This window comes from Ascidiella aspersa, chromosome 6 (assembly GCF_963924565.1).
Source record: "Ascidiella aspersa chromosome 6, kaAscAspe10.2, whole genome shotgun sequence".
NCBI lineage: Eukaryota > Metazoa > Chordata > Ascidiacea > Phlebobranchia > Ascidiidae > Ascidiella > Ascidiella aspersa.
In genome coordinates this window covers 15,045,064-15,070,732 of record NC_139452.1, presented here as the reverse complement: position 1 = coordinate 15,070,732, position 25,669 = coordinate 15,045,064, and the positions used below count along the sequence as shown (strand labels likewise).

The window sequence follows — 25,669 nt, the reverse complement described above, 5'->3', positions numbered from 1 at the left end:
GTTGAACAATGAACATGACAGCAATGGATGAATCAAATGAATATCAATAGGTATTTCAAATAAAATTTGATTATTGTTTTAAAATTAATAAATCCTATAAGCAAAGGTAAATTTATGTTTCAACATGTTGAATTTGTTTTAATAATTATCTTTAGAAGAAGATTCGTCAATATAATTGTACAATAGTTTTAAAACTATGAGCGTTACTTATGTCCTTTATAGATCGAGCGCCCGCCTAGCTCATTCGGTAGAGCGTTGTACTCAACGGTCGTGGGTTCGAGCCCCACGTTGGGCGTTGTGTTTTTCTCCAAACTATTCAAAAATGTTGTTGAACAATGAACATGACAGTGTATATTTCAACAGGTGAGACATGACCACCGTGCTATCTGAACTCCACCAAATCGAAACTAAACAAACTGTCATAGCATTTCAAAGTGCATACTGTCAGGTCGCTTATAAATTTATTGAACATTCACATAATTTAGCATAGCTCGCTTTCAATAAAAGGGCTTACAGCGCAGTAAAAACTGGTCTCGCAAGTAAGGCATGCATCAGTTGACTGTCGTGTTTAATCCAACAGCAGCGTGACACTATATAGCACAAGAGCGACTGCGATGAGGATTAATTGAGTTGAAATGCCGGCTGGATTTGCCAGAACGGCCACGAAAGGAAATGAGTATCGAGATGAAATATTTAACACTTTACCAGGCGAACACGCTATAATTACAAGCACAAACAGACATGCGTCGTTCCTCTACAACAGCCCAACATGACAGCAATAGATGATTCTAACGAATATCAATATGTAAATCAAATAAAAGCTGAATTGAATTTTAAAATTGATAAATCATATAGGTAAATGTAATTTTATATTTCAACATGTTGAATTTGTTTTAATTATTTTCTTTAGAAGAAGATTCTGCAATAAAATTGTTCAATACTTTTAAAAGTATCACCGTTACTTACGCCTTGTATAGACTGTAGCGCCCGGCTAGCTCAGTCGGTAGTGAGTTGGACTTCGAGCCCCACCTTGGGCGATCTGTTTTTCCCCACATTATTTAAAATTGTTGTTGAACATGACAGCAATAGATGATTCACATGAATATCAATGAATATCAAAAATAAAAGCTGAATGGAAATTTAAAATTAATAAATCCAATAGGTCAAGGTAAACTTATTTTTTGACATGTTGAATTTGTTTTTTTAATTTTCCATAGAAGATTCTTCAATATAATTGTTCAATACTTTTAAAAGTATCACCGTTTCTTACGCCTTGTATAGACTGTAGCGCCCGGCTAGCTCAGTCGGTAGTGAGTTGGACTCTTAATCCAACGGTCGTGGATTCGAGCCTCACTTTGGGCGATGTTTTTTTCTCCATACTATTCAAAATTGTTGTTGAACATTACAGCGAAAGACGATTCTCACGAATATCAATATTTATTTCAAATAAAAGAATTGAATTTAAAAATTTATAAATCCTATATGTAAATGTAATTTATGTTTCAACATGTTGAATTTGTTTTAATTATTTTCCTTAGAAGAAGATTCTTCAATATAATGTTCAATAGTTTTAAAAATATAACCGTTACTTATGACTTTGATAGACTGCAGCGCCCTGCTAGGTCAGTCTGTAAAGCGTTGCACTCTTAATCCAATGGTCGTGGGTTCGAGCCCCCAGGTTGGGCGTTGTGTTTTTCTACAAACAATGCAAAAATGTTGTTGAACAATGAACATGACAGCAATGGATGACTCACATGAATATTAATATGTATTTCAAATAAAAGTTGAATACAACTATAAATTAATAAATCCAATAGGTAAAGGTTAAATTATGTTTTGACATGTTGAATTCGTTTTAATAATTTTCTTTAGGTGAAGATTTGTCAATATAATTGTTCAATACTTTTAAAAGTATGACCGTTACTTATGACTTTGATAGAACGCAGCCCCCGGCTAGCTCGGTCTGTAGAGCCTTGCACTCTTAATCCAACGGTCGTGGTTTCGAGCCCCCACCTTGGGCGTTCTGTTATTCTCCAAACTATTCAAAAATGTTGTTGAACAATGAACATGACAGCAATGGATGACTCACATGAATACCAATAGGTATTTCAAATAAAAGTTGATTGTTATATTAAAATGAATAAATCCTATAAGTAGAGGTAAATTTATGTTTCAACATGTTGAATTTGTTTTAATAATTTTTCTTAGAAGAAGATTCTTCAATATAATTGTTTCATAGTTTTAAAAGTATCACCGTTACTTATGACTTGTACAGACTGTGGCGCCCGGTTAGCTCAGTCGGTAGAGCGTTGGACTCTTAATCCAACGGTCGTGGGTTCGAGCCCCGCGTTGTGCTATCTGTTTTTCCCCACATTATTTAAAATTGTTGTTGAACATGACAGCAATGGATGACTCATATGAATATTAATATGTATTTCAAAAAAAAATTGAATACAACTTTAAAATTAATAAATCCAATATGTAAAGGTTAATTTATGTTTTGACATGTTGAATTTGTTTTTATAATTTTCCTTAGAAGATTTTTCAATATAATTGTTAAAGAGTCTTAAAAGTATGAGCGTTCCTTATGTCTTTTACAGACCGTAGCGCCCGGCTAGCTTAGTCGGTAGAGCGTTGGACTCTTATTCCAACGGTCGTGGGTTCGAGCCCCACGTTGGGCGTTGTGTTATTCCCCACATTATTTAAAATTGTTTTTGAACATGACAGCAATAGATGATTCACATGAATGTCAATATGTATTTCAAATAAAAGCTGAATTGAATTTTAAAATTAATAAATCCTATAAGTAAAGGTAAATTTATGTTTCAAACTGTTGAATTTGTTTTTATAATTTTCCTTAGAAGATTATTCAATATAATTGTTGAAGAGTCTTAAAAGTATGACCGTTCCTTATGTCTTTTGTAGACCGTAGCGCCCGGCTAGCTCAGTCGGTAGAGCGTTGGACTCTTAATCCAACGGTCGTGGGTTCGAGCCCCACGTTGGGCGTTGGGTTTTTCTCGAAACTATTCGAAAATGTTGTTGAACAATGAACATGACAGCAATGTATGACTCACATGAATATTAATATGTATTTCAAATAAAACTTGACTACAGCTTTAAATTAATAAATCCAATAGGTAAAGGTTAAATTATGTTTTGACATGTTGAATTTATTTTAATAATTTTCTTTAGAAGAAGATTCGTCAATATAATTGTTCAATAGTTTTAAAAGTATGACCGTTACTTATGTCCTTTTTAGACCTAGCGCCCGGCTAGCTCAGTCGGTAGAGCGTTGGACTCTTAATACAACGGTCGTGGGTTCGAGCCCCACGTTGGGCGTTGTGTTTTTCTCCAAATTATTCAAAATTGTTGTTGAACAATGAACATGACAGCAATGGATTACTCACATGAATATTAATATGTATTTCAAATAAAACTTGACTACAACTTTAAATTAATAAATCCAATAGGTAAAGGTTAAATTATATTTTGACATGTTGAATTTATTTTAATAATTTTCTTTAGAAGAAGGTTCGTCAATATAATTGTTCAATAGTTTTAAAAGTATGACCGTTACTTATGTCCTTTTTAGACCTAGCGCCCGGCTAGCTCAGTCGGTAGAGCTTTGGACTCTTAATCCAACTGTCGTGGGTTCGAGCCCCACGTTGGGCGTTGTGTTTTTCTCCAAATTATTCAAAATTGTTGTTGAACAATGAACATGACAGCAATGGATGACTCAAATGAATATCAATATGAATCTCAAATAATATTTGATTATTATTTTAAAATTAATAAATCCTATAAGTAAAGGTAAATTTATGTTTCAACATGTTGAATTTGTTTTTATAATTTTCTTTAGAAGAAGATTCTGCAATATAATTGTTCAATACTTTTAAAAGTATGACCCTTACTTACGACTTGTATAGACTTCAGCGCCCTGCTAGGTCAGTCTGTAGAGCGTTGCACTCTTAATCCAATGGTCGTGGGTTCGAGCCCCCAGGTTGGGCGTTGTGTTATTCTACAAACAATGCAAAAATGTTGTTGAACAATGAACATGACAGCAATGGATAACTCACATGAATATTAATATGTATTTCAAATAAAAGTTGAATACAACTAAAAATTAATAAATCCAATAGGTAAAGGTTAAATTATGTTTTGACATGTTGAATTCGTTTTAATAATTTTCTTTAGGTGAAGATTTGTCAATATAATTGTTGAAGAGTCTTAAAAGTATGACCGTTCCTTATGTCTTTTGTAGACCGTAGCGCCCGGCTAGCTCAGTCGGTAGAGCGTTGGACTCTTAATCCAACGGTCGTGGGTTCGAGCCCCACGTTGGGCGTTGGGTTTTTCTCGAAACTATTCAAAAATGTTGTTGAACAATGAACATGACAGCAATGTATGACACACATGAATATTAATATGTATTTCAAATAAAACTTGACTACAGCTTTAAATTAATAAATCCAATAGGTAAAGGTTAAATTATGTTTTGACATGTTGAATTTATTTTAATAATTTTCTTTAGAAGAAGATTCGTGAATATAATTGTTCAATAGTTTTAAAAGTATGACCGTCACTTATGTCCTTTTTAGATCTAGCGCCCGGCTAGTTCAGTCGGTAGAGCGTTGGACTCTTAATCCAACGGTCGTGGGTTCGAGCCCCACGTTGGGTGTTGGGTTTTTCTCGAAACTATTCAAAAATGTTGTTGAACAATGAACATGACAGCAATGTATGACTCACATGAATATTAATATGTATTTCAAATAAAACTTGACTACAACTTTAAATTAATAAATCCAATAGGTAAAGGTTAAATTATGTTTCAACATGTTGAATTTGTTTTAATTATTTTCTTTAGAAGAAGATTCTGCAATATAATTGTTCAATACTTTTGAATGTATTACGTTTATTTACGACTTGTATAGACTGTATCGCCCGGCTAGCTCAGTCTGTAGAGCCTTGCACTCTTAATCCAACGGTCGTGGTTTCGAGCCCCCACCTTGGGCGTTCTGTTATTCTCCAAACTATTCAAAAATGTTGTTGAACAATGAACATGACAGCAATGGATGACTCACATGAATACCAATAGGTATTTCAAATAAAAGTTGATTGTTATATTAAAATGAATAAATCCTATAAGTAGAGGTAAATTTATGTTTCAACATGTTGAATTTGTTTTAATAATTTTTCTTAGAAGAAGATTCTTCAATATAATTGTTTCATAGTTTTAAAAGTATCACCGTTACTTATGACTTGTACAGACTGTGGCGCCCGGTTAGCTCAGTCGGTAGAGCGTTGGACTCTTAATCCAACGGTCGTGGGTTCGAGCCCCGCGTTGTGCTATCTGTTTTTCCCCACATTATTTAAAATTGTTGTTGAACATGACAGCAATGGATGACTCATATGAATATTAATATGTATTTCAAAAAAAAATTGAATACAACTTTAAAATTAATAAATCCAATATGTAAAGGTTAATTTATGTTTTGACATGTTGAATTTGTTTTTATAATTTTCCTTAGAAGATTTTTCAATATAATTGTTAAAGAGTCTTAAAAGTATGAGCGTTCCTTATGTCTTTTACAGACCGTAGCGCCCGGCTAGCTTAGTCGGTAGAGCGTTGGACTCTTATTCCAACGGTCGTGGGTTCGAGCCCCACGTTGGGCGTTGTGTTATTCCCCACATTATTTAAAATTGTTTTTGAACATGACAGCAATAGATGATTCACATGAATGTCAATATGTATTTCAAATAAAAGCTGAATTGAATTTTAAAATTAATAAATCCTATAAGTAAAGGTAAATTTATGTTTCAAACTGTTGAATTTGTTTTTATAATTTTCCTTAGAAGATTATTCAATATAATTGTTGAAGAGTCTTAAAAGTATGACCGTTCCTTATGTCTTTTGTAGACCGTAGCGCCCGGCTAGCTCAGTCGGTAGAGCGTTGGACTCTTAATCCAACGGTCGTGGGTTCGAGCCCCACGTTGGGCGTTGGGTTTTTCTCGAAACTATTCGAAAATGTTGTTGAACAATGAACATGACAGCAATGTATGACTCACATGAATATTAATATGTATTTCAAATAAAACTTGACTACAGCTTTAAATTAATAAATCCAATAGGTAAAGGTTAAATTATGTTTTGACATGTTGAATTTATTTTAATAATTTTCTTTAGAAGAAGATTCGTCAATATAATTGTTCAATAGTTTTAAAAGTATGACCGTCACTTATGTCCTTTTTAGATCTAGCGCCCGGCTAGTTCAGTCGGTAGAGCGTTGGACTCTTAATCCAACGGTCGTGGGTTCGAGCCCCACGTTGGGTGTTGGGTTTTTCTCGAAACTATTCAAAAATGTTGTTGAACAATGAACATGACAGCAATGGATAACTCACATGAATATTAATATGTATTTCAAATAAAAGTTGAATACAACTAAAAATTAATAAATCCAATAGGTAAAGGTTAAATTATGTTTTGACATGTTGAATTTATTTTAATAATTTTCTTTAGAAGAAGATTCGTCAATATAATTGTTCAATAGTTTTAAAAGTATGACCGTTACTTATGTCCTTTTTAGACCTAGCGCCCGGCTAGCTCAGTCGGTAGAGCGTTGGACTCTTAATACAACGGTCGTGGGTTCGAGCCCCACGTTGGGCGTTGTGTTTTTCTCCAAATTATTCAAAATTGTTGTTGAACAATGAACATGACAGCAATGGATTACTCACATGAATATTAATATGTATTTCAAATAAAACTTGACTACAACTTTAAATTAATAAATCCAATAGGTAAAGGTTAAATTATATTTTGACATGTTGAATTTATTTTAATAATTTTCTTTAGAAGAAGGTTCGTCAATATAATTGTTCAATAGTTTTAAAAGTATGACCGTTACTTATGTCCTTTTTAGACCTAGCGCCCGGCTAGCTCAGTCGGTAGAGCTTTGGACTCTTAATCCAACTGTCGTGGGTTCGAGCCCCACGTTGGGCGTTGTGTTTTTCTCCAAATTATTCAAAATTGTTGTTGAACAATGAACATGACAGCAATGGATGACTCAAATGAATATCAATATGAATCTCAAATAATATTTGATTATTATTTTAAAATTAATAAATCCTATAAGTAAAGGTAAATTTATGTTTCAACATGTTGAATTTGTTTTTATAATTTTCTTTAGAAGAAGATTCTGCAATATAATTGTTCAATACTTTTAAAAGTATGACCCTTACTTACGACTTGTATAGACTTCAGCGCCCTGCTAGGTCAGTCTGTAGAGCGTTGCACTCTTAATCCAATGGTCGTGGGTTCGAGCCCCCAGGTTGGGCGTTGTGTTATTCTACAAACAATGCAAAAATGTTGTTGAACAATGAACATGACAGCAATGGATAACTCACATGAATATTAATATGTATTTCAAATAAAAGTTGAATACAACTAAAAATTAATAAATCCAATAGGTAAAGGTTAAATTATGTTTTGACATGTTGAATTCGTTTTAATAATTTTCTTTAGGTGAAGATTTGTCAATATAATTGTTGAAGAGTCTTAAAAGTATGACCGTTCCTTATGTCTTTTGTAGACCGTAGCGCCCGGCTAGCTCAGTCGGTAGAGCGTTGGACTCTTAATCCAACGGTCGTGGGTTCGAGCCCCACGTTGGGCGTTGGGTTTTTCTCGAAACTATTCAAAAATGTTGTTGAACAATGAACATGACAGCAATGTATGACACACATGAATATTAATATGTATTTCAAATAAAACTTGACTACAGCTTTAAATTAATAAATCCAATAGGTAAAGGTTAAATTATGTTTTGACATGTTGAATTTATTTTAATAATTTTCTTTAGAAGAAGATTCGTGAATATAATTGTTCAATAGTTTTAAAAGTATGACCGTCACTTATGTCCTTTTTAGATCTAGCGCCCGGCTAGTTCAGTCGGTAGAGCGTTGGACTCTTAATCCAACGGTCGTGGGTTCGAGCCCCACGTTGGGTGTTGGGTTTTTCTCGAAACTATTCAAAAATGTTGTTGAACAATGAACATGACAGCAATGTATGACTCACATGAATATTAATATGTATTTCAAATAAAACTTGACTACAACTTTAAATTAATAAATCCAATAGGTAAAGGTTAAATTATGTTTCAACATGTTGAATTTGTTTTAATTATTTTCTTTAGAAGAAGATTCTGCAATATAATTGTTCAATACTTTTGAATGTATTACGTTTATTTACGACTTGTATAGACTGTATCGCCCGGCTAGCTCAGTCTGTAGAGCCTTGCACTCTTAATCCAACGGTCGTGGTTTCGAGCCCCCACCTTGGGCGTTCTGTTATTCTCCAAACTATTCAAAAATGTTGTTGAACAATGAACATGACAGCAATGGATGACTCACATGAATACCAATAGGTATTTCAAATAAAAGTTGATTGTTATATTAAAATGAATAAATCCTATAAGTAGAGGTAAATTTATGTTTCAACATGTTGAATTTGTTTTAATAATTTTTCTTAGAAGAAGATTCTTCAATATAATTGTTTCATAGTTTTAAAAGTATCACCGTTACTTATGACTTGTACAGACTGTGGCGCCCGGTTAGCTCAGTCGGTAGAGCGTTGGACTCTTAATCCAACGGTCGTGGGTTCGAGCCCCGCGTTGTGCTATCTGTTTTTCCCCACATTATTTAAAATTGTTGTTGAACATGACAGCAATGGATGACTCATATGAATATTAATATGTATTTCAAAAAAAAATTGAATACAACTTTAAAATTAATAAATCCAATATGTAAAGGTTAATTTATGTTTTGACATGTTGAATTTGTTTTTATAATTTTCCTTAGAAGATTTTTCAATATAATTGTTAAAGAGTCTTAAAAGTATGAGCGTTCCTTATGTCTTTTACAGACCGTAGCGCCCGGCTAGCTTAGTCGGTCCGTCAAAAATGGGGGGTTGTTTGTTCTCGTAGAAAACACTCCCAAGTCCTACTGCATACCTCCTCGTGGTGTCGGACGGAAACAGTTAGGCTGGCTAAATGCAGGGGTCGGCAAGGAAAGGCAATGGCAAACCATCCTTGTAATTCTTTGCCTAGTCAACATGAATGAACACTGATAGAAAAAAATTAAACGAAAACAGCGTTAACGGTAACCAACTCCAGTCAGGAGCAGTTATCTCGCTCGGTAGGGATCATGATGTTCGTCAGGTCATACCCGATCGTCATTCAGCTACTCGTCGAAACCAATCAAAGTTAAAAAGGATTGCAACATGGAATGTACGAACCATGCATCAGAAAGGAAAAGTGGAAAATGTGATTTTGGAGATGAAGAGGTTAAAAATTGATATTCTTGGCATATCTGAAATGAGATGGACAGACCAAGGCGAAATTACTAAACAAGGATTTAAAATCATATGGTCTGGAGGAAGCAAGCATGAGCGTGGCGTTGGTTTCATACTCGGAAATAAAACTGCTGAAAGTTTTATGGGATGCTTGGCTGTATCCGATAGAATCATTCTTCTTAAACTGAAAGGTCAGAGGACTAATCTCAACATTATACAGGTTTATGCTCCTACTGAAAAAGCCCCTGACGATGAGATTAGAACGTTCTACACACAACTGAATTTAGTTAAAAAGAAATGCAAACACGGTGAAATTATAATTGTGATGGGAGATTTCAATGCAAAGGTGGGAAGAGGAAGAGACGGAGACATTGTTGGGGGTCATGGACTTGGCGATCGCAATGATCGTGGAGATTTGTTCGTGGATTGGTGTCGTATCAACGATCTCACTATAAGCAACACATGGTTTCAGAATCATCCACGCCGCATCTGGACATGGAAATCACCAGGAGACCAGACCAGAAATCAAATAGATTACATCACAATTTCAAGGCGCTTCAGGAATAGTGTTTTAAATGCAAAGACTTATCCAAGTGCTGACTGCTCGAGCGACCATGTACCTGTTGTCGCAAATATCTATACCAAACTAAAGATTTGTCGAAAACCGGTAAGAAAACTGCAATACAATGTTGCCGCCTGTCAAAATGCAAAAATACAGGAAGTACTGAAACATGAAATGGGTAATGCACTGAAAAACCTGCATGACAAAAAACAGAGTTGGCCAGAAGACATATTCCAGGAAATCAAAACGTCACTGAGAATATTAATGGAAAACAACCTTCCGAAAGTCCAGAGAGAGAACTTGCAAAGCTGGATGACAGATGAAATAAGAGGTTTACTGGAAAAAAGGCGCAGAACCAAAAGAAATCTTAAGAAGTACAAGGAATTAGATAGGTGTATTAAATTAAAGTGCAACTCTGCTTATGAAGAATTTCTAAATCAAAAATGTCAAGAGGTAGATAAGCTTTTTAATATCAGCGCGAAAGAAGCTCACCAAAAAATTAATCAGCTCAATGGAAAGAAGGAAAACTGGATAAAATCGGGCTGCGTGAAGAGTAAAACCGGAAAGATCTTGTTTCAAAAAGAGGAAATTAAAAATCGTTGGCGAGAATACACCCAGGAACTGTACAGTGATCCAACAAGAAACGCCCCACCAATTATGTTTAAAGAACCACTAACTGGGCCAGAAGTAATGAAATGTGAGGTTGAGAAAGCCCTGGCTAGCATGAAAAATGGAAAGGCGGTTGGTCCTGATGAAATTCCAATAGAAGTGTTGAAGGCTTTGGATGACATTGGAATCAATTTACTTCTACTTCTTATAAATAGCATTTACAACACTGGTCAAATTCCTCAAGACATGCGGAAGTCGATTTTTGTCGCACTGCCAAAAAAAGCAGGAGCAATTGAGTGCAAAGATTATAGGACAATAAGCCTTATGAGCCATATTGTTAAATTACTGCTAAGAATATGTATGAATCGAATGAAAAACAAAATTAATGCAGAAATTGCAGAAGAACAATATGGGTTTATGACTGACAAAGGGACACGAAATGCGATATACGTGATGAGAATACTCAGCGAAAGAGCAATCGAAATGCAACAAAAACTTTATGTTTGCTTTCTTGACTACAGGAAAGCTTTTGATCGGGTCAATCATGCGCAGATGCTACAGATGCTAAAAAACATCAACATTGATGACAAGGATCTAAGAATCATTCAAAACCTTTACTACAACCAACATGCAGTGGTGCGCGTGGGAGACTCCGAAACCGAAGTTATTACCATAGAAAAGGGTGTCCGACAGGGATGTGTGTTATCTCCAGACCTTTTCAATTTATATAGCGAAATCATCTTAAGAAGCATAGCTGACTTAGAAGGGATCAAAGTTGGTGGTGTAAACATCAACAATATTCGGTACGCTGATGATACGGTACTTATTGCAACATCCGAGAAGAAGCTTCAAAATATGGTAACAACAGTGGAAGAAGAAAGTGTGAAAATGGGAATGGCTTTAAATGAAGATAAAACAGAATGTATGGTAATTGCCAAAGTAGCAGGTGTGAACAAATGTAATATACTAGTTTCAGATAAACCAATTAAACAAACCCGAAGATTTAGATACCTTGGTTGTATACTTACAGATGATGGTCGGTCCAAATCTGAAATTAAAGCCAGAATTGCACAGGCAAAAAATTGCTTTATAAATCTCAAGTCAATTTTGACAAACAAAAAATTAAATGTAAATACCCGTGTGAGAGTTCTTAAAAGTTATGTGTGGCCTGTTCTTCTCTACGGGTGTGAAAGTTGGACTTTCACAAAGGAACTGATTGACAACCTGAGTGCCGCTGAGATGTGGTTCCTGAGGAAAATGCAGCGTATATCTTTTACGTCCCATAAAACCAATCAAGAGGTACTGATTCAGACCAATCAACAGAGATCACTGTTAAGCACTATAAAACTTAGACAACTCAAGTTTTTCGGCCATATAACCAGACACCAAAAACAAGAATTCATAATTTCGTGTGGCAAAATATGTGGAAATCGTGCACCTGGACGACAAAGAAAAATGCTTATAAATCAACTGAGGGACTTTTTGAACATCAAAGCAGAAAATATTTTTGAATTAGCAAGAAATAGTAACATATGGAGAAAACAGTGTTTCATGGCAGCCGAAGCCTGGTTCAGGCATGGCACGGAATGATGATGAGCTTAGTCGGTAGAGCGTTGGACTCTTATTCCAACGGTCGTGGGTTCGAGCCCCACGTTGGGCGTTGTGTTATTCCCCACATTATTTAAAATTGTTTTTGAACATGACAGCAATAGATGATTCACATGAATGTCAATATGTATTTCAAATAAAAGCTGAATTGAATTTTAAAATTAATAAATCCTATAAGTAAAGGTAAATTTATGTTTCAAACTGTTGAATTTGTTTTTATAATTTTCCTTAGAAGATTATTCAATATAATTGTTGAAGAGTCTTAAAAGTATGACCGTTCCTTATGTCTTTTGTAGACCGTAGCGCCCGGCTAGCTCAGTCGGTAGAGCGTTGGACTCTTAATCCAACGGTCGTGGGTTCGAGCCCCACGTTGGGCGTTGGGTTTTTCTCGAAACTATTCGAAAATGTTGTTGAACAATGAACATGACAGCAATGTATGACTCACATGAATATTAATATGTATTTCAAATAAAACTTGACTACAGCTTTAAATTAATAAATCCAATAGGTAAAGGTTAAATTATGTTTTGACATGTTGAATTTATTTTAATAATTTTCTTTAGAAGAAGATTCGTCAATATAATTGTTCAATAGTTTTAAAAGTATGACCGTTACTTATGTCCTTTTTAGACCTAGCGCCCGGCTAGCTCAGTCGGTAGAGCGTTGGACTCTTAATACAACGGTCGTGGGTTCGAGCCCCACGTTGGGCGTTGTGTTTTTCTCCAAATTATTCAAAATTGTTGTTGAACAATGAACATGACAGCAATGGATTACTCACATGAATATTAATATGTATTTCAAATAAAACTTGACTACAACTTTAAATTAATAAATCCAATAGGTAAAGGTTAAATTATATTTTGACATGTTGAATTTATTTTAATAATTTTCTTTAGAAGAAGGTTCGTCAATATAATTGTTCAATAGTTTTAAAAGTATGACCGTTACTTATGTCCTTTTTAGACCTAGCGCCCGGCTAGCTCAGTCGGTAGAGCTTTGGACTCTTAATCCAACTGTCGTGGGTTCGAGCCCCACGTTGGGCGTTGTGTTTTTCTCCAAATTATTCAAAATTGTTGTTGAACAATGAACATGACAGCAATGGATGACTCAAATGAATATCAATATGAATCTCAAATAATATTTGATTATTATTTTAAAATTAATAAATCCTATAAGTAAAGGTAAATTTATGTTTCAACATGTTGAATTTGTTTTTATAATTTTCTTTAGAAGAAGATTCTGCAATATAATTGTTCAATACTTTTAAAAGTATGACCCTTACTTACGACTTGTATAGACTTCAGCGCCCTGCTAGGTCAGTCTGTAGAGCGTTGCACTCTTAATCCAATGGTCGTGGGTTCGAGCCCCCAGGTTGGGCGTTGTGTTATTCTACAAACAATGCAAAAATGTTGTTGAACAATGAACATGACAGCAATGGATAACTCACATGAATATTAATATGTATTTCAAATAAAAGTTGAATACAACTAAAAATTAATAAATCCAATAGGTAAAGGTTAAATTATGTTTTGACATGTTGAATTCGTTTTAATAATTTTCTTTAGGTGAAGATTTGTCAATATAATTGTTGAAGAGTCTTAAAAGTATGACCGTTCCTTATGTCTTTTGTAGACCGTAGCGCCCGGCTAGCTCAGTCGGTAGAGCGTTGGACTCTTAATCCAACGGTCGTGGGTTCGAGCCCCACGTTGGGCGTTGGGTTTTTCTCGAAACTATTCAAAAATGTTGTTGAACAATGAACATGACAGCAATGTATGACACACATGAATATTAATATGTATTTCAAATAAAACTTGACTACAGCTTTAAATTAATAAATCCAATAGGTAAAGGTTAAATTATGTTTTGACATGTTGAATTTATTTTAATAATTTTCTTTAGAAGAAGATTCGTGAATATAATTGTTCAATAGTTTTAAAAGTATGACCGTCACTTATGTCCTTTTTAGATCTAGCGCCCGGCTAGTTCAGTCGGTAGAGCGTTGGACTCTTAATCCAACGGTCGTGGGTTCGAGCCCCACGTTGGGTGTTGGGTTTTTCTCGAAACTATTCAAAAATGTTGTTGAACAATGAACATGACAGCAATGTATGACTCACATGAATATTAATATGTATTTCAAATAAAACTTGACTACAACTTTAAATTAATAAATCCAATAGGTAAAGGTTAAATTATGTTTCAACATGTTGAATTTGTTTTAATTATTTTCTTTAGAAGAAGATTCTGCAATATAATTGTTCAATACTTTTGAATGTATTACGTTTATTTACGACTTGTATAGACTGTATCGCCCGGCTAGCTCAGTCGGTAGAGCGTTGGACTCTTAATCCAACGGTCGTGGGTTCGAGCCGCACGTTGGGCGTTGTGTTTTTCCCCACGTTATTTAAAATTGTTGTTGAACATGACAGCAATAGATTATTCACATGAATATCAATATGTATTTCAAATAAAAGCTGAATTGAATTTTAAAATTAATAAATCCTATAGTTAAAGGTAATTTTATATTTCAACATTTTGAATTTGTTTTAATTATTTTCTTTAGAAGAAGGTTCGTCAATATAATTGTTCAATAGTTTTAAAAGAATGACCGTTACTTATGTCCTTTTTAGATCTAGCGCCCGGCTAGCTCAGTCGGTAGAGCTTTGGACTCTTAATCCAACGGTCGTGGGTTCGAGCCCCACGTTGGGTGTTGGGTTTTTCTCGAAACTATTCAAAAATGTTGTTGAACAATGAACATGACAGCAATGTATGACTCACATGAATATTAATAGGTATTTCAAATAAAACTTGACTACAACTTTAAATTAATAAATCCAATAGGTAAAGGTTAAATTATGTTTCAACATGTTGAATTTGTTTTAATTATTTTCTTTAGAAGAAGATTCTGCAATATAATTGTTCAATACTTTTGAATGTATTACGTTTACTTACGACTTGTATAGACTGTAGCGCCCGGTTAGCTCAGTCGATAGAGCCTTGGACTCTTAATCCAACGGTCGTGGGTTCGAGCCCCACGTTGGGCGTTGTGTTTTTCTCCAAACTATTCAAAATTGTTGTTGAACATGACAGCAATAGATGATTCACATGAATGTCAATATGTATTTCAAATAAAAGCTGAATTGAATTTTAAAATTAATAAATCCTATAAGTAAAGGTAAATTTATGTTTCAAACTGTTGAATTTGTTTTTATCATTTTATTTAAAAGCTTCTTCAATATAATTGTAAAAGAGTCTTAAAAGTATGAGCGTTCCTCATGTCTTTTATAGACAGTAGCGCCCGGCTAGCTCAGTCGGTAGAGCGTTGGACACTTTTTCCAACGGTCGTGGGTTCGAGCCCCACGTTGGGCGTTGGGTTTTTCTCGAAACTATTCAAAAATGTTGTTGAACAATGAATATGACAGCAATGTATGACTCACATGAATATTAATATGTATTTCAAATAAAACTTGACTACAACTTTAAATTAATAAATCCAATAGGTAAAGGTTAAATTATGTTTCAACATGTTGAATTTGTTTTAATTATTTTCTTTAGAAGAAGATTCTGCAATATAATTGTTCAATACTTTTGAATGTATTACGTTTATTTACGACTTGTATAGACTGTATCGCCCGGCTAGCTCAGTCGGTAGAGCGTTTGACTCTTAATCCAACGGTCGTGGGTTCGAGCCGCACGTTGGGCGTTGTGTTTTTCCCCACGTTATTTAAAATTGTTGTTGAACATGACAGCAATAGATTATTCACATGAATATCAATATGTATTTCAAATAAAAGCTGAATTGAATTTTAAAATTAATAAATCCTATAGTTAAAGGTAATTTTATATTTCAACATTTTGAATTTGTTTTAATTATTTTCTTTAGAAGAAGGTTCGTGAATATAATTGTTCAATAGTTTTAAAAGAATGACCGTTACTTATGTCCTTTTTAGATCTAGCGCCCGGCTAGTTCAGTCGGTAGAGCGTTGGACTCTTAATCCAACGGTCGTGGGTTCGAGCCCCACGTTGGGTGTTGGGTTTTTCTCGAAACTATTCAAAAATGTTGTTGAACAATGAACATGACAGCAATGTATGACTCACATGAATATTAATAGGTATTTCAAATAAAACTTGACTACAACTTTAAATTAATAAATCCAATAGGTAAAGGTTAAATTATGTTTCAACATGTTGAATTTGTTTTAATTATTTTCTTTAGAAGAAGATTCTGCAATATAATTGTTCAATACTTTTGAATGTATTACGTTTACTTACGACTTGTATAGACTGTAGCGCCCGGTTAGCTCAGTCGATAGAGCCTTGGACTCTTAATCCAACGGTCGTGGGTTCGAGCCCCACGTTGGGCGTTGTGTTTTTCTCCAAACTATTCAAAATTGTTGTTGAACATGACAGCAATAGATGATTCACATGAATGTCAATATGTATTTCAAATAAAAGCTGAATTGAATTTTAAAATTAATAAATCCTATAAGTAAAGGTAAATTTATGTTTCAAACTGTTGAATTTGTTTTTATCATTTTATTTAAAAGCTTCTTCAATATAATTGTAAAAGAGTCTTAAAAGTATGAGCGTTCCTCATGTCTTTTATAGACAGTAGCGCCCGGCTAGCTCAGTCGGTAGAGCGTTGGACACTTTTTCCAACGGTCGTGGGTTCGAGCCCCACGTTGGGCGTTGGGTTTTTCTCGAAACTATTCAAAAATGTTGTTGAACAATGAATATGACAGCAATGTATGACTCACATGAATATTAATATGTATTTCAAATAAAACTTGACTACAACTTTAAATTAATAAATCCAATAGGTAAAGGTTAAATTATGTTTTGACATGTTGAATTTATTTTAATAATTTTCTTTAGAAGAAGGTTCGTCAATATAATTGTTCAATAGTTTTAAAACTATGACCGTTACTTATGTCGTTTTTAGACCTAGCGCCCGGCTAGCTCAGTCGGTAGAGCGTTAGACTCTTAATCCAACGGTCGTGGGTTCGAGCCCCACGTTGGGCGTTGTTTTTTTCTCCAAATTATTCAAAATTGTTGTTGAACAATGAACATGACAGCAATGGATGACCCAAATGAATATCAATATGTATTTCAAATAATATTTGATTATTATTTTAAAATTAATAAATCCAATAAGTAAAGGTAAATTTATGTTTCAACATGTTGAATTTGTTTTTATAATTTTCTTTAAATGAAGATTCTGCAATATAATTGTTCAATACTTTTAAAAGTATGACCGTTACTTACGACTTGTATGGACTGTAGCGCCCGGCTAGCTCAGTCGGTAGAGCGTTGGACTCTTAATCCAACCGTCGTGGGTTCGAGCCGCACGTTGGGCGTTGTGCTTTTCCCCACGTTATTTAAAATTGTTGTTGAACATGACAGCATTGGATAATTCACATGAATATAAATATGTATTTCAAATAAAAGCTGAATTGAATTTTAAAATTAATAAATCCTATAGTTAAAGGTAATTTTATATTTCAACATGTTGAATTTGTTTTAATTATTTTCTTTAGAAGAAGATTCTGCAATATAATTGTTCAATACTTTTAAAAGTATGACCGTTACTTACGACTTGTATAGACTGTAGCGCCAGGCTAGCTCAGTCGGTAGAGCGTCGGACTCTTAATCCAACGGTCGTGGGTTCGAGCCCAGCGTTGGGCGTTGTGTTTTTCTCCAAATTATTCAAAATTGTTGTTGAACAATGAACATGACAGCAATGGATTACTCAAATGAATATCAATATGTATCTCAAATAAAATTTGATTATTATTTAAAAATTAATAAATCCTATAAGTAAAGGTAAATTTATGTTTCAACATGTTGAATTTGTTTTAATAATTTTCCTTAGAAGAAGTTTCTTCAATATAATGTTCAATACTTTTAAAATTATGACCGTTACTTACGACTTGTGTAGACTGTACCGCCCGGCTAGCTCAGTCGATAGAGCGTTGGACTCTTAATCCAACGGTCGTGGGTTCGAGCCCCACGTTGGCCGTTTTGTTTTTTCTCCAAACTATTCAAAATTGTTGTTGAACAATGAACATGTCAGCAATGGATGACTCACATGAATATAAATATGTATTTCAAATAAAAGTTGAATACAACTTTGAAATTAAAAATCCAATAGGTAAAGGTTAATTTATATTTTGACATGTTGAATTTTATTTTTATCATTTTATTTAAAAGATTCTTCAATATAATTGTTAAAGAGTCTTAAAAGTATGAGCGATCCTTATGTCTTTTATAGACAGTAGCGCCCGGCTAGCTCAGTCGGTAGAGCGTTGGACTCTTATTCCAACGGTCGTGGGTTCGAGCCCCACGTTGGGCGTTCCGTTTTTCCCCACATTATTTAAAATTGTTTTTGAACATGACAGCAATAGATGATTCACATGAATGTCAATATGTATTTCAAATAAAATCTGAATTGAATTTTAAAATTAATAAATCCTATAAGTAAAGGTAAATTTATGTTTCAAACTGTTGAATTTGTTTTAATAATTTTCTTTAGAAGAAGGTTCGTCAATATAAGTGTTCAATAGTTTTAAAAGTATGACCGTTACTTATGTCCATTTTAGACCTAGCGCCCGGCTAGCTCAGTCGGTAGAGCGTTGGACTCTTAATCCAACTGTCGTGGGTTCGAGCCCCACGTTGGGCGTTGTGTTTTTCTCCAAATTATTCAAAATTGTTGTTGAACAATGAACATGACAGCAATGGATGAATCAAATGAATATCAATATGAATCTCAAATAATATTTGATTATTATTTTAAAATTAAAAAATCCTATAAGTAAAGGTAAATTTATGTTTCAACATGTTGAATTTGTTTTTATAATTTTCTTAAGAAGAAGATTCTGCAATATAATTGTTCAATACTTTTAATAGTATGACCCTTACTTACGACTTGTATAGACTGTAGCGCCCGGCTAGCACAGTCGGTAGAGCGTAGGACTCTTAATCCAACGGTCGTGGGTTCGAGCCGCACGTTGGGCGTTGTGTTTTTCCCAAACGTTATTTAAAATAGTTGTTGAACATGACAGCAATAGATGATTGACATGAATATCAATATGTATTTCAAATAAAAGCTGAATTGAATTTTAAAATTAATAAATCCTATAGTTAAAGGTAATTTTATGGTTGAACATGTTGAATTTGTTTTAATTATTTTCTTTAGAAGAAGATTCTGCTATATAACTGTTCAATACTTTTAAAAGTATGACCGTTACTTACGACTTGTATAGACTGTAGCGCCAGGCTAGCTCAGGCGGTAGAGCGTTGCACTTTTAATCCAACGGTCGTGGGTTCGAACCCCACGTTGGGCGTTGTGTTTTTCTCCAAATTATTCAAAATTGTTGTTGAACAATGAACATGACAGCAATGGATTACTCAAATGAATATCAATATGTATCTCAAATAAAATTTGATTATTATTTAAAAATTAATAAATCCTATAAGTAAACGTAAATTTATGTTTCAACATGTTGAATTTGTTCTAATAATTTTCCTTAGAAGAAGGTTCTTCAATATAATGTTCAATACTTTTAAAAGTATGACCGTTACTTACGACTTGTATAGACTGTAGCGCCCGGCTAGCTCAGTCGGTAGAGCGTTGGACTCTTAATCCAACGGTCGTGGGTTCGAGGCCCACGTTGGGCGTTGTGTTTTTCACCACGTTATTTAAAATTGTTGTTGAACATGACAGCAAGGATGACTCACATGAATGTCAATATGTATTTCAAATAAAAGCTGAATTGAATTTTAAAATTAATAAATCCTATAAGTAAAGGTAAATTTATGTTTCAAACTGTTGAATTTGTTTTTATAATTTTCCTTAGAAGATTCTTCAATATAATTGTTGAAGAGTCTTAAAAGTATGACCGTTCCTTATGTCTTTTGTAGACCGTAGAGCCCGGCTAGCTCAGTCGGTAGAGCGTTGGACTCTTAATCCATCGGTCGTGGGTTCGAGCCCCACGTTGGGCGTTGGGTTTGACTCACATGAATATTAATATGTATTTCAAATAAAAGCTGAATTGAATTTTAAAATTAATAAATCCTATAGTTAAAGGTAATTTTATATTTCAACATGTTGAATTTGTTTTAATTATTTTCTTTAGAAGAAGATTCTGCAATATAATTGTTCAATAATTTTAAAAGTATGACCGGCTAGCTCAGTCGGTAGAGCGTTGGACTCTTAATCCAACGGTCGTGGGTTCGAGCCCCACGTTGGGCGTTGTGTTTTTCTCGAAACTATTCAAAATTGTTGTTGAACAATGAACATGACAACAATGGATGACTCACATGAATATAAATATGTATTTCAAACAAAAGTTGAATAGAACTTTGAAATTAAAAATCCAATTTGTAAAGGTTAATTTATGTTTTGACATGTTGAATTTTATTTTTATAATTTTATTTAAAAGATTCTTCAAAATAATTGTTAAATAGTCTTAAAAGTATGACCGTTCCTTATGTCTTTTTAGCGCCCGGCTAGCTCAGTCGGTAGAGCGTTGGACTCTTAATCCAACGGTCGTGGGTTCGAGCACCACTTGGGGCGTTGTGTTTTTCTCCAAACTATTCAAAATTGTTGTTGAACAATGAATATGACAGCAAGGATGATTCACATGAATGTCAATATGTATTTCAAATAAAACCTGAATTGAATTTTAAAATTAATAAATCCTATAAGTAAAGGTAAATTTATGTTTCAAACTGTTGAAATTGTTTTTATAATTTTCCTTAGAAGATTCTTCAATATAATTGTTGAAGAGTCTTAAAAGTATGACCGTTCCTTATGTCTTTTGTAGACCGTAGCGCCCGGCTAGCTCAGTCGGTAGAGCGTTGGACTCTTAATCCAACGGTCGTGGGTTCGAACCCCACGTTGGGCGTTGGGTTTTTCCCCACGTTATTTAAAATTGTTGTTGAACATGACAGCAATAGATTATTCACATGAATATCAATATGTATTTCAAATAAAAGCTGAATTGAATTTTAAAATTAATAAATCCTATAGTTAAAGGTAATTTTATATTTCAACATGTTGAATTTGTTTTAATTATTTTCTTTAGAAGAAGATTCTGCAATATAATTGTTCAATATTTTTAAAAGTATGACCGTTACTTATGTCCTTTATAGATCTAGCGCCCGGCTAGCTCAGTCGGTAGAGCGTTGGACTCTTATTCCAACGGTCGTGTGTTCGAGCCCCACGTTGGGCGTTGTTTTTTTCGCCACGTTATTTAAAATTGTTGTTGAACATGACAGCAATAGATTATTCACATGAATATCAATATGTATTTCAAATAAAAGCTGAATTGAATTTTAAAATTAATAAATCCTATAGTTAAAGGTAAATTTATGTTTCAACATGTTGAATTTGTTTTAATAATTTTCCTTAGAAGAAGGTTCTTCAATATAATGTTCAATACTTTTAAAAGTATGACCGTTACTTACGACTTGTATAGACTGTAGCGCCCGGCTAGCTCAGTCGATAGAGCGTTGGACTCTTAATCCAACGGTCGTGGGTTCGAGCCCCACCTTGGGCGTTGTGTTTTTCACCACGTTATTTAAAATTGTTGTTGAACATGACAGCAATAGATGATTCACATGAATATCAATATGTATTTCAAATAAAAGCTGAATTGAATTTTAAAATTAATAAATCCTATAGGTAAAGGTTAAATTATGTTTTGACATGTTGAATTTGTTTTAATTATTTTCTTTAGAAGAAGATTCTGCAATATAATTGTTCAATATTTTTAAAAGTATGACCGTTACTTATGTCCTTTATAGATCTAGCGCCCGGCTAGCTCAGTCGGTAGAGCGTTGGACTCTTATTCCAACGGTCGTGTGTTCGAGCCCCACGTTGGGCGTTGTTTTTTTCGCCACGTTATTTAAAATTGTTGTTGAACATGACAGCAATAGATGATTCACATGAATATCAATATGTATTTCAAATAAAAGCTGAATTGAATTTTAAAATTAATAAATCCTATAGGTAAAGGTTAAATTATGTTTTGACATGTTGAATTTATTTTAATAATTTTCTTTAGAAGAAGATTCGTCAATATAATAGCTCAATATTTTTAAAAGTATGACCGTTACTTATGTCCTTTATAGATCTAGCGCCCGGCTAGCTCAGTCGGTAGAGCGTTGGACTCTTATTCCACCGGTCGTTGGTTCGAGCCCCACGTTGGGCGATCTGTTTTTCCCCACATTATTCAAAATTGTTTTTGAACATGACAGCAATAGATGATTCACATGAATGTCAATATGTATTTCAAATAAAAGCTGAAAGGAATTTTAAAATTAATAAATCCTATAAGTAAAGGTAAATTTATGTTTCAAACTGTTGAATTTGTTTTTATAATTTTCCTTAGAAGATTCTTCAATATAATTGTTGAAGAGTCTTAAAAGTATGACCGTTCCTTATGTCTTTTGTAGACCGTAGAGCCCGGCTAGCTCAGTCGGTAGAGCGTTGGACTCTTAATCCAACGGTCGTGGGTTCGAGCCCCACGTTGGGCGTTGTGTTTTTCTCGAAACTATTCAAAAATGTTGTTGAACAATGAACATGACAGCAATGTTTGACTCACATGAATATTAATATGTATTTCAAATAAAAGCTGAATTGAATTTTAAAATTAATAAATCCTATAGTTAAAGGTAATTTTATATTTCAACATGTTGAATTTGTTTTAATTATTTTCTTTAGAAGAAGATTCTGCAATATAGTTGTTCAATACTTTTAAAAGTATGACCGTTACTTACGACTTGTACAGACTGTAGCGCCAGGCTAGCTCAGTCGGTAGAGCGTTGCACTATTAATCCAACGGTCGTGGGTTCGAGCCCCACGTTGGGCGTTGTGTTTTTCTCCAAACTATTCAAAATTGTTGTTGAACAATGAACATGACAGCAAGGATGACTCACATGAATATAAATATGTATTTCAAACAAAAGTTGAATAGAACTTTGAAATTAAAAATCCAATATGTAAAGTTTAATTTATGTTTTGACATGTTGAATTTTATTTTTATAATTTTATTTAAAAGATTCTTCCATATAATTGTTAAAGAGTCTTAAAAGTATGACGGTTCCTTATGTCTTTTATAAACAGAAGCGCCCGGCTAGCTCATTCGGTAGAGCGTTGGACTCTTAATCCAACTGTCGTGGGTTCGAGCCCCACGTTCGGCGTTTTGTTTTTCTCCAAATTTTCCAAAATTGTTGTTGAACAATGAACATGACAGCAAGGATGATTCACATGAATGTCAATATGTATTTCAAATAAAAGCTGAATTGAATTTTAAAATTAATAAATCCTATAAGTAAAGGTAAATTTATGTTTCAAACTGTTGAATTTGTTTTTATAATTTTCCTTAGAAGATTCTTCAATATAATTGTTGAAGAGTCTTAAAAGTATGACCGTTCCTTATGTCTTTTGTAGACCGTAGCGCACGGCTAGCTCAGTCGGTAGAGCGTTGGACTCTTAATCCAACGGTCATGGGTTCGAGCCCCACGTTGAGCGTTGGGTTTTTGTCGAAACTATTCAAAAATGTTGTTGAACAATGAACATGACAGCAATGTTTGACTCACATGAATATTAATATGTATTTCAAATAAAATTTGACTACAACTTTAAATTAATAAATCCAATAGGCAAAGGTTAAATTATGTTTTGACATGTTGAATTTATTTTAATAATTTTCTTTAGAAGAAGTTTCATCAATATAATTGTTCAATAGTTTTAAAAGTATGACCGTTACTTATGTCCTTTTTAGACCGAGCGCCCGGCTAGCTCAGTCGGTAGAGCGTTGGACTCTTAATCCAACTGTCGTGGGTTCGAGCCCCACGTTGGGCGTTTTGTTTTTCCCCACGTTATTTAAAATTGTTGTTGAACATGACAGCAATAGATTATTCACATGAATATCAATATGTATTTCAAATAAAAGCTGAATTGAATTTTAAAATTAATAAATCCTATAGTTAAAGGTAATTTTATATTTCAACATGTTGAATTTGTTTTAATTATTTTCTTTAGAAGAAGATTCTGCAATATAATTGTTCAATACTTTTGAAAGTATGACCGTTACTTACGATTGTATAGACTGTAGCGCCAGGCTAGCTCAGTCGGTAAAGCGTTGCATTCTTAATCCAACGGTCGTGGGTTCGAGCCCCACATTGGGCGTTGTGTTTTTCTCCAAATTATTCAAAATTGTTGTTGAACAATGAACATGACAGCAATGGATTACTCAAATGAAGATCAATATGTATCTCAAATAAAATTTGATTATTATTTAAAAATTAATAAATCCTATAAGTAAAGGTAAATTTATGTTTCAACATGTTGAATTTGTTTTAATAATTTTCCTTAGAAGAAGGTTCTTCAATATAATGTTCAATACTTTTAAAAGTATGACCGTTACTTACGACTTGTATAGACTGTAGCGCCCGGCTAGCTCAGTCGATAGAGCATTGGACTCTTAATACAACGGTCGTGGGTTCGAGCCCCACGTTGGGCGTTGTGTTTTTCCCCACGTTATTTAAAATTGTTGTTGAACATGACAGCAATAGATGATTCACATGAATATCAATATGTATTTCAAATAAAAGCTGAATTGAATTTTAAAATTAATAAATCCTATAGGTGAAGGTTAAATTATGTTTTAACATGTTGAATTTGTTTTAATAATTTTCTTTAGAAGAAGATTCGTCAAAATAATTGTTCAATATTTTTAAAAATGTGACCTTTACTTATGTCCTTTATAGATCTAACCCCCGGCTAGCTCAGTCGGTAGAGCGTTGGACTCTTAATCCAACTGTCGTGGGTTCGAGCCCCACGTTGGGCGTTGAGTTTTCTCCAAACTATTCAAAATTGTTGTTGAACAATGAACATGACAACAATGGATGACTCACATGAATATAAATATGTATTTCTACTAAAAGTTGAATAGAACTTTGAAATTAAAAATCCAATAGGTAAAGGGTAATTTATGTTTTGACACGTTAAATTTTATTTTTGTAATTTAATTTAAAAGATTCTTCAATATAATTGTTAAAGAGTCTTAAAAGTATGAGTGTTCCTTATGTCTTTTATAGACAGTAGCACCCGGCTAGCTCAGTCGGTAGAGCGTTGGACTCTTATTCCAACGGTCGTGGGTTCGAGCCCGCGTTGGGCGATCTTTTTTCCCCACATTATTTAAAATTGTTTTTGAACATGACAGCAATAGATGATTCACATGAATATCAATATGTATTTCAAATAAAAGCTGAATTGAATTTTAAAATTAATAAATCGTATAAGTAAAGGTAAATTTATGTTTCAACATGTTGAAAATGTTTTAATAATTTTCTTTAGAAGAAGATTCTGCAATATAATTGTTCAATACTTTTAAATGTATGACGGTTACTTACGACTTGTATAGACTGTAGCGCCCGGCTAGCTCAGTCGGTAGAGCGTTGGACTCTTAATCCAACGGTCGTGGGTTAAAGCCCCACGTTGGGCGTTGGGTTTTTCTCGAAACTATTCAAAAATGTTGTTGAAC

The 25,669-nt window shown here is 33.9% G+C and overlaps 20 non-coding genes across 20 annotated transcripts; all 20 read left to right on the top strand.

Moving 5' to 3' along the window:
• The first annotated feature begins 2,608 nt into the window (after window positions 1-2,608).
• Trnak-cuu (transfer RNA lysine (anticodon CUU)) lies at window positions 2,609-2,681 on the top strand. Its single transcript has one exon. It is a non-coding gene; the product is annotated as a tRNA-Lys (tRNA).
• Window positions 2,682-2,933: 252 nt separating this feature from the next.
• Trnak-cuu (transfer RNA lysine (anticodon CUU)) lies at window positions 2,934-3,006 on the top strand. The gene has a single exon. It is a non-coding gene; the product is annotated as a tRNA-Lys (tRNA).
• Window positions 3,007-3,599: 593 nt separating this feature from the next.
• Window positions 3,600-3,672, top strand: Trnak-cuu (transfer RNA lysine (anticodon CUU)). Its single transcript has one exon. It is a non-coding gene; the product is annotated as a tRNA-Lys (tRNA).
• Window positions 3,673-4,269: 597 nt separating this feature from the next.
• Window positions 4,270-4,342, top strand: Trnak-cuu (transfer RNA lysine (anticodon CUU)). Its single transcript has one exon. It is a non-coding gene; the product is annotated as a tRNA-Lys (tRNA).
• A 1,255-nt stretch (window positions 4,343-5,597) lies between these two features.
• On the top strand, window positions 5,598-5,670 carry Trnak-cuu (transfer RNA lysine (anticodon CUU)). The gene has a single exon. It is a non-coding gene; the product is annotated as a tRNA-Lys (tRNA).
• A 252-nt stretch (window positions 5,671-5,922) lies between these two features.
• Trnak-cuu (transfer RNA lysine (anticodon CUU)) lies at window positions 5,923-5,995 on the top strand. Its single transcript has one exon. It is a non-coding gene; the product is annotated as a tRNA-Lys (tRNA).
• Window positions 5,996-6,921: 926 nt separating this feature from the next.
• Window positions 6,922-6,994, top strand: Trnak-cuu (transfer RNA lysine (anticodon CUU)). The gene has a single exon. It is a non-coding gene; the product is annotated as a tRNA-Lys (tRNA).
• Window positions 6,995-7,591: 597 nt separating this feature from the next.
• Trnak-cuu (transfer RNA lysine (anticodon CUU)) lies at window positions 7,592-7,664 on the top strand. Its single transcript has one exon. It is a non-coding gene; the product is annotated as a tRNA-Lys (tRNA).
• A 4,759-nt stretch (window positions 7,665-12,423) lies between these two features.
• Trnak-cuu (transfer RNA lysine (anticodon CUU)) lies at window positions 12,424-12,496 on the top strand. Its single transcript has one exon. It is a non-coding gene; the product is annotated as a tRNA-Lys (tRNA).
• Window positions 12,497-13,089: 593 nt separating this feature from the next.
• Window positions 13,090-13,162, top strand: Trnak-cuu (transfer RNA lysine (anticodon CUU)). The gene has a single exon. It is a non-coding gene; the product is annotated as a tRNA-Lys (tRNA).
• Window positions 13,163-13,759: 597 nt separating this feature from the next.
• On the top strand, window positions 13,760-13,832 carry Trnak-cuu (transfer RNA lysine (anticodon CUU)). The gene has a single exon. It is a non-coding gene; the product is annotated as a tRNA-Lys (tRNA).
• Window positions 13,833-14,753: 921 nt separating this feature from the next.
• Window positions 14,754-14,826, top strand: Trnak-cuu (transfer RNA lysine (anticodon CUU)). The gene has a single exon. It is a non-coding gene; the product is annotated as a tRNA-Lys (tRNA).
• A 3,569-nt stretch (window positions 14,827-18,395) lies between these two features.
• Trnak-cuu (transfer RNA lysine (anticodon CUU)) lies at window positions 18,396-18,468 on the top strand. Its single transcript has one exon. It is a non-coding gene; the product is annotated as a tRNA-Lys (tRNA).
• A 254-nt stretch (window positions 18,469-18,722) lies between these two features.
• Trnak-cuu (transfer RNA lysine (anticodon CUU)) lies at window positions 18,723-18,795 on the top strand. The gene has a single exon. It is a non-coding gene; the product is annotated as a tRNA-Lys (tRNA).
• A 925-nt stretch (window positions 18,796-19,720) lies between these two features.
• Trnak-cuu (transfer RNA lysine (anticodon CUU)) lies at window positions 19,721-19,793 on the top strand. The gene has a single exon. It is a non-coding gene; the product is annotated as a tRNA-Lys (tRNA).
• Window positions 19,794-20,949: 1,156 nt separating this feature from the next.
• Window positions 20,950-21,022, top strand: Trnak-cuu (transfer RNA lysine (anticodon CUU)). Its single transcript has one exon. It is a non-coding gene; the product is annotated as a tRNA-Lys (tRNA).
• A 1,560-nt stretch (window positions 21,023-22,582) lies between these two features.
• Trnak-cuu (transfer RNA lysine (anticodon CUU)) lies at window positions 22,583-22,655 on the top strand. The gene has a single exon. It is a non-coding gene; the product is annotated as a tRNA-Lys (tRNA).
• A 262-nt stretch (window positions 22,656-22,917) lies between these two features.
• On the top strand, window positions 22,918-22,990 carry Trnan-auu (transfer RNA asparagine (anticodon AUU)). Its single transcript has one exon. It is a non-coding gene; the product is annotated as a tRNA-Asn (tRNA).
• Window positions 22,991-23,912: 922 nt separating this feature from the next.
• Trnak-cuu (transfer RNA lysine (anticodon CUU)) lies at window positions 23,913-23,985 on the top strand. Its single transcript has one exon. It is a non-coding gene; the product is annotated as a tRNA-Lys (tRNA).
• Window positions 23,986-25,557: 1,572 nt separating this feature from the next.
• Window positions 25,558-25,630, top strand: Trnak-cuu (transfer RNA lysine (anticodon CUU)). Its single transcript has one exon. It is a non-coding gene; the product is annotated as a tRNA-Lys (tRNA).
• The last annotated feature ends 39 nt before the right edge of the window (window positions 25,631-25,669 follow it).